Genomic DNA, 13,285 nt, shown 5'->3' with positions numbered 1-13,285 from the left:
TGTACACGAGCAACAAGGATCCGAACCCTGAGCTGCTGGAGACCCTGACCCCAGGCAGACCTGCCTACCAGGAGCAACGGTGAGCAGCCGGGCAGGGCCCTCGCCTGCCGTCCCAAACCCCGGTCAGGACGGGAAGACCAGAGCCTCCCCCAGACCAGGGTCTCCTCGCGGTGGTATCGAGTCCCCGCCTTTGTCCGCCACCTGGTCCGAGTCTGCAGGGGTCCCCTCTCCGCGGCAGCCCTGGTGCCGCTGTACAGTTGCAGAACAAAGTACTTGAGGAGGAATTTTCTGACCAAATGATTGCTTCTTATTATTTTATCATTTTAATTATTATTTATAAAAGTGTAATGGTCCTATCATAAATTTCCCAGTACCACTTTCAATAAGAAGCATTTTTTCTTGGGTTCAAGATGGAATTTTTGGTGTAAATGAGGGCGAGGGAGGGACCTCAGCATGGCTCACTGACCCAGGAGGAAATTCCTGCCCTGCCTCATCCAAGCCAAGGGCTGGAGGCTGGGTTACTGTCCATTCTGGATTGAGCCACTTTCTTTTTGGTTTGGGGGTTTCTTTTTGTCTTTGTGGGCTAAGGGGAGCGTTGGAAACCTCTGGGAGACATGGGAGCTGCTTCCTTCCTGTCTTAGGCATGCTCTGCTAGCAGGAGAAAGAGGACACGGGCATGGGTAAGGGGCAGGGGCGCAGGAGCGGAGGCAGCGAGGTGCCGCACGCGTGGAGGTGGGCTGGGGTGGGGTAGGGTGGGGTGTGAAGAACCAGACAATAAGCAAAACAGAAATCCGTGCAAGCTCTTGTCTGTGGTGTTGAGAGCAAAGCACCGGACTTGGCCTCTGTGGGTAATTGTCAGCTGAATACCGATATCCTGGCTCTGTCGCTGGGGAGAGTCCCCCGTTCTGGATGGGCCCGTGACAAGGCCTGGAGACCCCAGGTGGAGTCAGCTGCATCGGGAAAGGGTGCAGTTTACTCCCATGGCAGGGTCACCACTTATTCACAGCATATTCTTGTTCTTGCCTTTGCTCGTCTTGGCCCACTTGTGGAAGGGAACCTGCGCTCATCCCGTGAGGAGGTGGTCTTCCTGAGGAGGTGGTCTCCTTCCTTGAGGAGCCCTGAGCAGCTCCTCACAGTGGGGCTTCACAGAATCATAGAACAGTTTGGGTTGGAAGGAACCTTTAAAGGCCATCTAAGTCCAACCCCCAGCCATGCTCTTCACCTTTGAGTTGAGGGCTCTTGCTCAAGCATCTCATCTTCAGGTGCCGCCTTCCCAGCTTCTCTAGCTGCACCCCACTGTTCTTCCCAGTGGTCCCAGGCTGAGCATGGGGGTGTCTGTGCTATCATCTTGCCTGTCTCCAGATCAATCAAAAAAGCAGCCAGTGCTAGAAGAGAAAGGGTTGGATGAAGCCCGTGCTCTTCTCTTGAGATTTAGTGAGTGCTTGGGCTTTTCTTTGAGACACGGAGGCACTGGTGAGGACGGGGTGACTCTCCACCTCTCAGAGCATGGTTTCGCCCTGTGGTGCAGGCAGCTGTGACTGGTGGGTGAAGAGGACTCGGGTCTCTGGCTGGCAGGTCATGTTTTCTTTCATTTACACGTCTGTCTCTTGCAGGCACCAGCTGGGAGTCGTGTCCATGAGCCAGTGCAACTGCTGCTCCGTGACCCGGGACTCCTTGTCCTATGTCCTCAGCAAGCCCACCCCTGGCAAGGTCAATGATTGCCCCAGCAAACGCTTCAGCCAGACCCTCTCCTTCTGCCTTGCTGTAGCAGGTGGGTATCGGTTATTTCTGCTCCTGTAGGCAGGACCCCTTACGGAGAAGAGCACGTGCAAAAAGCCAGAGCTGTCCGGGAAGGCCACCCAGAGCCGAGCTGGGTTGTGTGAGCCTAACACCGAAGGCGACACGACCAGGACATCTGACAATTTTCTGCGATATTTTTCTTCAGGGCAACCCATGCCAAGCTGAGCTTCTCCGGTCTTCGTTCCCACACCCAACTGCTCAGGGTGAAGTGAAGCCTTTTCAGGCCCTCTGCGTGATAAGCAGGAGCTGAGCTGCACCCATCCCAGAATGAGCTGGATCCCATGACCGAGGTCGTGCTGGCTGGCTAACAGTTGGCTTTTCATTTCCTAGATTGCCAGGAGTGGCTCCTGAAGCCAGAAGAGATCCTGGTGACTCTGGTCCAGGCCCTTGATGGGTCCTGCAGCTGTGGGGTCTCTGCTGCCTACTTCAAAGGTGAGGCAGGAGAAAGAGGACACGGGCATGGGTAAGGGGCAGGGGCGCAGGAGCGGAGGCAGCGAGGTGCCGCACGCGTGGAGGTGGGCTGGGGTGGGGTAGGGTGGGGTGTGAAGAACCAGACAATAAGCAAAACAGAAATCCGTGCAAGCTCTTGTCTGTGGTGTTGAGAGCAAAGCACCGGACTTGGCCTCTGTGGGTAATTGTCAGCTGAATACCGATATCCTGGCTCTGTCGCTGGGGAGAGTCCCCCGTTCTGGATGGGCCCGTGACAAGGCCTGGAGACCCCAGGTGGAGTCAGCTGCATCGGGAAAGGGTGCAGTTTACTCCCATGGCAGGGTCACCACTTATTCACAGCATATTCTTGTTCTTGCCTTTGCTCGTCTTGGCCCACTTGTGGAAGGGAACCTGCGCTCATCCCGTGAGGAGGTGGTCTTCCTGAGGAGGTGGTCTCCTTCCTTGAGGAGCCCTGAGCAGCTCCTCACAGTGGGGCTTCACAGAATCATAGAACAGTTTGGGTTGGAAGGAACCTTTAAAGGCCATCTAAGTCCAACCCCCAGCCATGCTCTTCACCTTTGAGTTGAGGGCTCTTGCTCAAGCATCTCATCTTCAGGTGCCGCCTTCCCAGCTTCTCTAGCTGCACCCCACTGTTCTTCCCAGTGGTCCCAGGCTGAGCATGGGGGTGTCTGTGCTATCATCTTGCCTGTCTCCAGATCAATCAAAAAAGCAGCCAGTGCTAGAAGAGAAAGGGTTGGATGAAGCCCGTGCTCTTCTCTTGAGATTTAGTGAGTGCTTGGGCTTTTCTTTGAGACACGGAGGCACTGGTGAGGACGGGGTGACTCTCCACCTCTCAGAGCATGGTTTCGCCCTGTGGTGCAGGCAGCTGTGACTGGTGGGTGAAGAGGACTCGGGTCTCTGGCTGGCAGGTCATGTTTTCTTTCATTTACACGTCTGTCTCTTGCAGGCACCAGCTGGGAGTCGTGTCCATGAGCCAGTGCAACTGCTGCTCCGTGACCCGGGACTCCTTGTCCTATGTCCTCAGCAAGCCCACCCCTGGCAAGGTCAATGATTGCCCCAGCAAACGCTTCAGCCAGACCCTCTCCTTCTGCCTTGCTGTAGCAGGTGGGTATCGGTTATTTCTGCTCCTGTAGGCAGGACCCCTTACGGAGAAGAGCACGTGCAAAAAGCCAGAGCTGTCCGGGAAGGCCACCCACAGCCGAGCTGGGTTGTGTGAGCCTAACACCGAAGGCGACACGACCAGGACATCTGACAATTTTCTGCGATATTTTTCTTCAGGGCAACCCATGCCAAGCTGAGCTTCTCCGGTCTTCGTTCCCACACCCAACTGCTCAGGGTGAAGTGAAGCCTTTTCAGGCCCTCTGCGTGATAAGCAGGAGCTGAGCTGCACCCATCCCAGAATGAGCTGGATCCCATGACCGAGGTCGTGCTGGCTGGCTAACAGTTGGCTTTTCATTTCCTAGATTGCCAGGAGTGGCTCCTGAAGCCAGAAGAGATCCTGGTGACTCTGGTCCAGGCCCTTGATGGGTCCTGCAGCTGTGGGGTCTCTGCTGCCTACTTCAAAGGTGAGCGGGCAGAAGCGGGCAGTCCAGGGACCACCGCTGGGTAACGCCCACTCGCCGCTGGTTTTCAGCCCTGTGTTCCCTGTTGCGTTGTGTCCTCCTGGCTTGGAGCCAGCTTATTTGAACTTGGTGCGGATGACAGAAATGTCGAGGGTTAGGCAGAGCCTGGTGCTGTTCTTCCACGTTCTGTCTGCTGCTCTACCAACGCACGTCAGCGCTCCCCTGCCGGCCACCAGCGATCTTGGCCTTGAGCGTCTGCAGCCAGACAGACGTGGCGACAGGGCTGACGTCTGGGCTAGGAGTTTGTTGCTTACTTGGCCTCGTGATCCATGTGCGCCAAGCCAAGTTGCAGCAGAAATGCGAGCGGCCTTACTGGCCCGCGTTGCTTTCCTGCTGTCCCCGCTAGGTGAGCGTGCGAGCGCGGTGAGTACGCGCAGCCGCGTGGGGGGCAGAGCCGGGGCTCGGCAGCCTGCGCTGTCGGCGGCGTTCTGTTTAGGCACCCCCCAAAGAGACCGCCGGGACTGTAGGGCTTCAGAGGGATGGCGACCTGGGTGTGTGGCGTGGCTCGGTCGCAGGGCGCCCCCGGGCACGGGCAGAGCTCACAGCGTGGTGTGGATGGTACGAGCTGCCCCAGGCCAGCCTGAGCGGGGGGCGGCGGTGGTAGGGATGGGCTGGTGGGCTCCGTGCCCCTGCCAGGAGGAAGTGTGTCTTTGGCGGCGTGGTGGAGCTGGGGCGGTGCTCGGCTTGCCTCCGCAGAGCCAAAAGCAGACTGCCGGGACATGGGGCTTGTGTTCACCACCCTGCTAACCGCTAAGTCGGAGGACCAGCTGAGCAGCCTGCTGCTCGCCTTCAGGACCTTCCTAGAGACACCCAGGCTTCTGAGTTTTGACAGAGGGAACATCACAGCAGAAAGCTCCTGCTTCAAGGATATTCATGTGCCAGACTTGCCTCCAGGTACCAGCTGTGGGCTACGGTATGTTTGAGGGTGGCCATGTGGGTCTGACTTTCCTAGCTGGAGGAGGGAGATGTCCCTCCCGCCATTTCCCCGACTCTGGCAAAGGTCCCTTCCAATTCCATCACATCCAGTTACTCGAGCCCATGTCGCTCGTTATCTGGAATAACAGCAAGCTCTGTAGTTACAGCTGGTATCAGCCAGAGTATTGCAGGGCTCCTCTGAGGAGTAAGGAGCACATGGATTATAAAAATCTGAGCCGGCATCCTCAGTCCTCTGCTGCACGTGGTCTCACCCCAGCAGTGTGCAGCGTTGCGCTGTTTCCCTGGGGCTCTGTGCTTAGGCCCATGTTTGTGACGTTTTTGCTTTCCAAGGTGTCCCATCAGAGATACCAGAAGGGACTCAAGCACCTTCTGGGCAAGCAGCCAAGCTACTAATCAATGAGGTGAACCCAGACAGCCCAGGGGGAGGAGAGGATGCAGAGTACGTTGAACTCTTCTACACTGGGCGGACACGCTTTGACCTCCAGGGATACTGGTTGGTCTTTTACAATGGTAAAAATAGCCGGGCCTATCGGGCGTTGGACCTCTCTGGCCACCAGACAGATGAGCTGGGGTACTTCTTGGTGGGGAGCAGCGGCATGAGCCCAGCACCCATGGTCAGGCTGCCCCCCAACACCATCCAGAACGGGGCAGACACTGTGGCGCTCTACTACAGCAACACCACCCGCTATGCAGTGAACATGGCTGTGACGGCCGAGGGGCTGGTGGACGCCGTGGTGTACACGTCCCGAATGCCAGAGAAGGCGGGCCAGCTGGTCAAGGTGCTGGTACCCGGGCAGAGCATCCTGTACGAAAACGACTCTCACAGCACCGAGGATGAGTCTCTGAGCCGCTGCCACAGCCTGAGTGCAAATCTCCAGAGCAGCTTCCAGGTGGGTTCATGGCAGGGGTCCATTCTCCATCCGCAGTCACTGGGCGGGCAGGGGTCCATTCTAGGCAATAAAACTGCTCTAGAAGCAGAAGAGGTCTGCTGGCAGGAGGGGGCTGCATTTGCGGTGGGAGAGGACCACAAGGAAGTGATGCCATGGACTGGAGACACAAGTGGAGAAGTGCTCCCGACAGCAGGGAGAGAAAATTGTTCCCAGTCCCGAGGATGGGAGCAAAGGCAGTGACGGGGACATTGGGGATGGGACCCTGCAGTCAGGACAACCCCTGATGGTGGGAGTGAGGAGCAGCTGGTGTGAGGCAGAACCACCATGTCCTCTTCGGGCCTCACCAGGGAGCCATGGGAGGCACAAATGAGAGGCAACACCGCGAGCAGCCACCACTCCACCTGAAGAAATGGGAGCAGCAGTGGTGGCAGCAGCTTTTGTGTCTCCCCACAGGTGACCACGGTGACGCCACTGGGGGAGAATTTTTGCAGCAGCTCTGCGGCACCGGCCCCTCCTGCCGTCCGCATCAGCGAGCTGTGCCTGGCCGGCGGCGCTACCTCCCACCGCTTCGTTGAGCTGGAGGGGAAGCCTGGCACCAGCCTGGGAGGGCTCAGCCTGGTCATCTTCTCGGGGAAGGAGGGCAAGGCGCGTGCCAGCGTCCCACTGAGGGGCACCATCGGACCCGCTGGGCTGTTCGTGCTTGCGCTGGATGGAGGGCACGGGCACGGTGAGGCTGATGGCTGATGGCATGGACCTGGCACATGGCTGAGTGGCTTTGAGGAGGGGGACGGAGGAGGGTGCATGGCATGGGGCACAACGCTTCCTTGCCTTTTCTGTCCTTTATTCCTGTCTTTTCTCTCTTTGCTGTGCCTGGGCTGTTCCATCGCACTCCGTCTGAGAAGGTGCTTAATCCTCCTCCATGCCTCTGCTGAGCTCCCTGTGCGGGGCAGAGGGACCAGGAGGACTGAAGGCTCCTCCTGTTGGTACCAAGACAAGGGGGCTTTCAGGAGAAGCAGGGTCCAGCAGGACTGTTGGGTTGTTCACTGGTGCTCACTGGGCTCTGCAGCGCTGCTTCCTCCTCTGGTCCTGAGGCGGTGTCTCCTCAGCACACGCGTCTATCTTCATTTATTCTTCGATCACCTTAAATTCTGGCTGGACTGGGCGAAGAGGACTCTGCATCGCAGAGGAACCTTGATCTGCTCGGAAGCCTGTGTTCACAGCGAGCAGTCGCTGCTTTACAGCTTCACTTGGCCTCAGCCACCACCGTTGTCTTGTCTTCTGTTTCCGTTCTGGGAGTTCTCCTCATTCCCAGCTTGTCCCGTCAGGCTCAAGGCTCAGCCTAACGCTACCTGGGTGTTCACCCCACTTATTCCCCTGGCACTTCCAGGTGGCACAAACCTGACTTTCCAGGACATCTCTGCTGCTGGCGAGGGCTCCGGCGCTATTGCTGTGTACCGCACCAGCTTGATTCCCGGCGGCGCTGGGCCAACATCAGGGAGCTTGGTGGATGCCTTGGTTTATACGTGTGAGCACAGCGCAGCTGGGGGACACTGGGACTTCCTCGGACCGGCTTACGCTGTGCCCTGCGGGGATGGCAGGTGAGGGCGCTTCTCCAGGGAAATGCCTTTGGGTTCCCGGCCCCCCCAGCCCCAGCCGGCGTGGCGCTGAGCTCGCTGCCCCGTCCTGTACGGCTGGATGCCTTCGCCGGCGCTGTGACGAAAAACAGAGGTGGGTAGCACGTTGCAATGGAAAATGCTTCTTTTTTTTGGGAATTGAGCTTTGTTCCTCCGCTGCTGGCTTAACTTGCCTTCCCCGAGGGACACGTATGGCACCACGTGAAGGAATGCAGCCCATACAGAGAGCAGCTCCATTCGCCTCTTTGCCAAGCTTTTTCTTTAAAACCCACCCAACCAACCAAGCATATCCCTGTGAGCCGCAGAACGAACCAAACCCACCGTCCCTTTTGCTCCCAGGTGGACTCAGCACCGCACAGGGCTGAGCCTTCCTCTCGGTGGTGACGCTAGCAGGGTCCCTCCTGCCCACGCCATCGCCTCCGTTGGCTCAGCCCATCCTCCTCGAGGTCTCTGCTCCCCTGTCCCGTACGGTGAGGCAGGAGGTTCTGCCTTCCTCGCCTCCCCTGCCAGCACGCCCGCACAAAGCACAGCCCCCCCGGCGTGGCTGCCCCGGGGCACGGGGCTCCCCGGCGCCCGAAGCACCGTGCTGGCCCCCCCGGGTGGTGGCTCACAAGGGCAGGGCAGCAGCTCGGTGGGAGCGCTCACGTGGGCTGAGTCCCGGCAGCCCTGAGCAACCATGTCCAGAAGAGCTGGTTCTGTGACCAAACTTCCAAGCCCGGGTGTGGGAGGGAAGCCGTAGGTTTGTGAAAGGCAGGGGCAGATATGGTGTATCTTGGAAAACTCATCCTGGAGGACAAGCTCTTACTTTCAGGAGGCTGGCTGTAACGAGGCAGCAGTCTTGCTCCTACAGAAGCCAGCCGGACCAAATAGGTTTGCTCTGGCCGAGCCCAGCTCTTCTCCAGCTGATGGGGTCGCCTGGACCCATCTCTGAAGCCTTTGTGAAAGCCGATTCCAGCTCTGGCAAACTCTGCCTCATGCCCAGCAGCAGCGGGAGCGGGGCCCCGGGCGGGATTTGTGGCTGGAGGTCGGAGGGAGGGTGCGTGACGCGCTGTGAGCTCTGACTCCTCTCTGGGGACAGGCCCGTGTCCCTGAGCCGCTGCGCTCGCGGCAGTGCCGGCGCGGAACTGCACTTTGCTGTCTCGGAGCCTACCCCTGGTCTGCAGAACGGCTGCCCCCAGGAAGCCTTCGCGGTGGACTTCCACCTCTGCCTCCTGATGCCCAGTGAGTGGGGCTGGGTGCCCCCCCGGCGTGGGGCGGGACGGCTGGGCTGGGCTGGGGGGGACAGGGGGCTGACCCCAACCCCCCGTGGCATGGGAGGGGACGGGGGGCTGCCCCCACCCCGCCGTGGCATGGGAGGAGGATGCTGGTAGGGACCCTGCAGCCTCCCAGCTGTGAAAGGGGACGTGCTGGGGGAGAGCTGGTGCAGACACCCACGTGTCGATGTGATGGCAGCCTCACCCACAGCTTCAGCATGTGCTTGTGTCGAGGTGGCCCCATTCTTCACCTGAGATGTCTCTGCTGAGGCAGGGCTGAGCCCTGCCCTCGGGATTTCTTTCTGCAGCGTTAGGTTTACAGCAATGGCAGGAAAGCCCAGAGCTCCTGCGATGGCAGGGGCACAGTCAGGGAAACTGCCAGCAAGCCCCCTCATCTCAGCCTGTCCCTGGGAACAAGGGTGGGTGGCTCAGTCCTGACTCCGGAGCCAGCAAGCAAAAGTACAGTGGGGTCTCCAGCCCTTGGAAAAGGCCGTGCTTGGATCAGCTTGGGGCAGGCAAGACTTGGGTAAAATGAAACAGGGGTTCCTCCTCCAGCCTCCTGAGAGGGGCAGGCGGTGGACCTCTCCCTCCTCTCCCAGCATGAGAGACCACTCTGTACTGGCCCATGTGGTGGGACGTGTGGAACATGCCTCATGGGTTGGGGAAGGAGTGAAGCTGGTGTTCGTGGTAGTGGAAGGTCAGAAGTGGAGAGTCACCTTGCAGGATGGGATGCAGAGGAGGGTGGGACGCAGGCTCTGGAGGAGCTTTGCTCCTGAGCTCAGGTGTGAAGCCAAGTGTTTTGGAAGGGGCACACAGCTGGGAGCTTATGAACAACCCCAAGCTGCACCCAGAAAACCATGTCTCCCTTTCCTCTAGACTGTTCCACATGGACCCTGCACCACGGGAGGATGCTGGAAAGCTTGGGAAGGGTCTTGGTGAGCTCCCTAGCAGAGGAGTGCTCCTGTGGCGTCTCTGAGCTCTACCTGCAAGGTTGGTGCCCTGCTCTGCTCACCCGCTTCACAGCGCCCTCCTCCCTCACCCGTCCACAGCTGCTCTGAGCAATTTGGGATGGGCCCTCCTCAAGCCAAGCTTGCAGGCTTGCACGTGAGCGGGGGGAACCGGAGGAGCAGTGGTGGGTACGTGGGATTCAGTGAGGAGAGCCTGGCACGGGCTGCTTACAGAGGATGGGTGAGCTGGCGGGACCGTGAGGAATGGGAGTCTCTGGTGGTGCCCGAGATGTCTGCCAGACAAACTGAGCATCCTGAACCCCCCACGCAAAAAGCCGCTTGCGCTCTAGAGGACGCTGGTTCTCAACTCTTTCTCTGTCAGTGTCCTGTACTTATTCAAAGTACCTGGACCCAAAAAGTCACTTTTTGGAAGTCTTTGTACTGCAGCTTCTGAGGGGTGGGAAGAAGTGTTTCCTGTTTTTTGGCTGGCTTTGTAAGGAGCTGTGCTTTGTCTCCCTCGCCCAAACGCCTTTTTGACCCTTTGAACAATTTCAGGCACCTCTCACCAATGGGTAGAGATGGTGAAGGTACAAAGTGTAGTACAAATATTCTGCCAGGTTGGGAGAAAAAACTTAAAGTCCCTTTTATCACCGAAGGAAGGGTTGAGTGGGTGCTGGAGTTACCCGGAACCCAGCGTGGTGGCGCGACTTCAGGGGTGGGGAGAGGAGCGTGGGAGCAGGGGGGTGGCGCTGGAGCAGGGTGCGAAGTCGTGGGGGCCATGTGTTCCCCAACAGCCGGAGGGTTTCTGACCGCCCAGGGCCGGCTGTTGTTTCTCCGCAGGACTCAACCTGACGTGCGTGGGCTCGCTGGCGAGGGTACAGGGCCAGCTGTGGGCTCGGCAGCCGGGGCCGCAGGCGGCCGTGGGAAGCGAAGCATCGCGGTGCGCTTCCAGCGCGGCGGGCAGGGCTAGGGCTAGGGCCAGGGCCGGGGCCCCACCACCCCTCCAGGTGAGGGGGTCCCCAGGGACCTCTGGTGACGCTTCGCAAGCACAGCTTCCCTCTGGGAAGTGGTGGGTCCTTACGAGAGCTAACGATGGCCGGTCCCTCCGGTGTGCTGGGGTAGTCAGCCCGAGCGTGCTGGTACCACTGGAAGTGTGGGTGTCCAAATCTTCTCGGGGGAGCCCCTTGCTTTTGGGGCTGTTGGGGACACAGCCCAGAAGCCCTGCAGCCAAATTGCTCAGAGCAGCAGCTTGGCAGCCGGGCTGGGGCCGGCCAGGGCCGGGGTGCCGCGGGGGTGCCACGGGGGTGCAGCAGCTCTCCGGATCAACAGGCTGGGACAGCCCAACCAGTTATTGCCCAGAACAGTTGTGGGTGCCCCATCATTCCAAGTGTCCGAGGTTAGGTTGGGGAGGGCTTTGAGCAATCCGGTCTAGTGGAAGATGTCCCTGCCCACGGCAGAGGGTCGGACTAGGTGGCCTTCAAAGGTCTCGTCCAACCCAACCCGTTCTGTGGCCTCCTGGTGGCAGCCCATTGTGGGAGAGGCCATGGCCACAATGCTCTGCCTTTGCACCCTCAGCTTCCTTCCAGGGCTGGGAAATCGCCCTGTTTGTCGTGGGATCTCTGCTGCTTGTGTCCTTGTTGGTCGGCCTGGCGTTTTACTTCATCAAAAGGTGAGAAACCACCTTCCCATCTGCCTCGCATCCCCCGCCCTCTCCTTCCCCCGTGCTTCCTCTCTAATCGCTGCGCGGGGACCTGCTCCTCCCCTCGGTGGACGCCTACGTTCAGGTGCTGCATCCAGACACTCCCATACGTTGCTCCTAATTTTTGCAGTAAAGCCCCTTTGCTTTTGGTGTGGCAGACTGTGGGCTCTGCAGGCGGTTGAGGTCACCACCGACAGAAGCAGGGATGATGCCGGGCATGCCAGTGGGCACAGTGGAACGGCCATCGACCTTAGAGCGGGGAGGCGGGGGCTCGTGGCACAAAGCAGCAGTGGGAGGGGATGCTTTGGCCGCGGGGAAGGGCTCTTCCTCACAGCGGGGCGGGAGCCACGGACAGCTCAGGATTGCCTGGATGGGAAGCAGCTTCCACATTATAACATGACACCACTTTAAATAATGCCTTGGCGTTCCCTAATGCTGTCGACAGGCAAACGGCAGCTTAACGCTCAGGCCCTGTGCTTGTCTGAAATAAATGTTGCGGCGGGTGGGTGGTTTAACCAGCCCAGGGGATTTATTTCCATGAACATCTACAGATTTTCTTTCACCACTGGGTAGGGGGCTGATGTGCAAGTGTTGGAAATGACGGATGCTCTTAAAATACATTTGGGAAATAGAACGCTCAGTATGTGTTTTTATAAGTGAATTTAAAACAACACTGGAAGTCAAGTGAAGGGAATCTTTTTCAGAAACCAGGGTGGTTTTAAGGGGAGGTGTTTGTGCAGGTGACGGCGGGTGTTCTGCTCCTGCTTTCCCCCAAACACAACCTCAGCAAACGCTGGGCCCGTTGAAGGCGCCCTTGGTTGCGTTTGCAACGCGCCAAAGAGCAGCGCGACTGATCTTGCCCTGTTCTTTGTGCGTTGCTTTTCAGACATCCCCAGAATTACACCAACATTGAAATGAATGACCGCGGGGAGATTGCAGCAGACTTCTGATGCTCCCGGGTACGGCAGCGGGGGTCTAACAGCGCGGGGGCCGGGCGTGCGCCTCTGCGGGGCGCGGACGGGTTGTCCCACTGCCCCCTCCACCGGGGCTGCTGCCAGGAGCTGCAAAGTGCCCAGGTGTATCTATACATATATGTGTGTATGTGTGTGTGTGTGTACAGCTCTGTGCGTGTGTAAGTGTGCATGCGTATACAAATACATGAATTATTTTTACACTTCTAAATTTACACTTTTTTACCTCGGACTAAAGGAGTTTAAAGGGACAGGCTGGGGCCGGCTGCTTCTCAGCAAAGTCTGTGCTGAGCGTGGTGCCCAGAAGCAGCCTGCTCGGCTGGTGCAGGGGAAGGACAGCCCGTGTCCCCTCTCAAGGCTCACCAAGGCCGCCCCCAGCAGACCTCTCCGCCAGCAGGCCAGCCCAGTTCCTAGTCCCTCTGGGGTCCACTGGTGCAGTGGACGTGCATCAGCCTCCCGTGAGCCCCTCTGGCCCGGGCAAGGGGGTGCTCAGCATCGTGCCCCTCTGCTTGAGCACCACCAGCAGCCTGCACCAGGGAGAGCCCGTGCTGCTGGGAACCACAACCAGGAGGGCGTCCTGCCCAGAGAAGGGGTTCAGAGGAGAGCTGAATACCCTCATGGCAGCTCTTACTCGTACGGTCTTGCCCGGATCCTGGCCAGACAGTGGGGAGGAGCAGAGCCAGACTCCAGATGTGCTGCGAGTGTGGGGTGCGAGAGCGACCTCGGTGGGATCTGCTCAGTGAAGAGGATTTGTTTCCCACACAAGCGCGGTGTACGCCTAACGGCGTGGCGGCAGTGCCAGGCCTCCGGCAGCATCCTCCGCCTGCGGAGCGGTCCGAGCAGCCCGTGTGGCTCCGTGCGTGGTGGCAGCACCCAGGACAGACCCAGCCTGCTCGCTGGCGGGGCGAGAGGTAGGTAGGGTGAAGAGAGAGCCTCTCCCAGCCGCATCGTCTGCTTGCGGGCAGCCTGCCTGTGCTGCTGCAGCCCGCGGGCCACCAGCCAGCTCCGGCGCCAGCCAGGACGCGCAGCGTGGGAGAAGCGAGGCCTCAGCTTCCATTGCCCTGTCTCTCATCCCAGGCACTG

This window comes from Egretta garzetta, unplaced genomic scaffold, assembly GCF_000687185.1.
Source record: "Egretta garzetta isolate BGI_Z169 unplaced genomic scaffold, ASM68718v1 scaffold452, whole genome shotgun sequence".
Classification (NCBI taxonomy): Eukaryota; Metazoa; Chordata; class Aves; order Pelecaniformes; family Ardeidae; genus Egretta; species Egretta garzetta.
Note: the sequence above shows the minus strand (reverse complement) of the source record.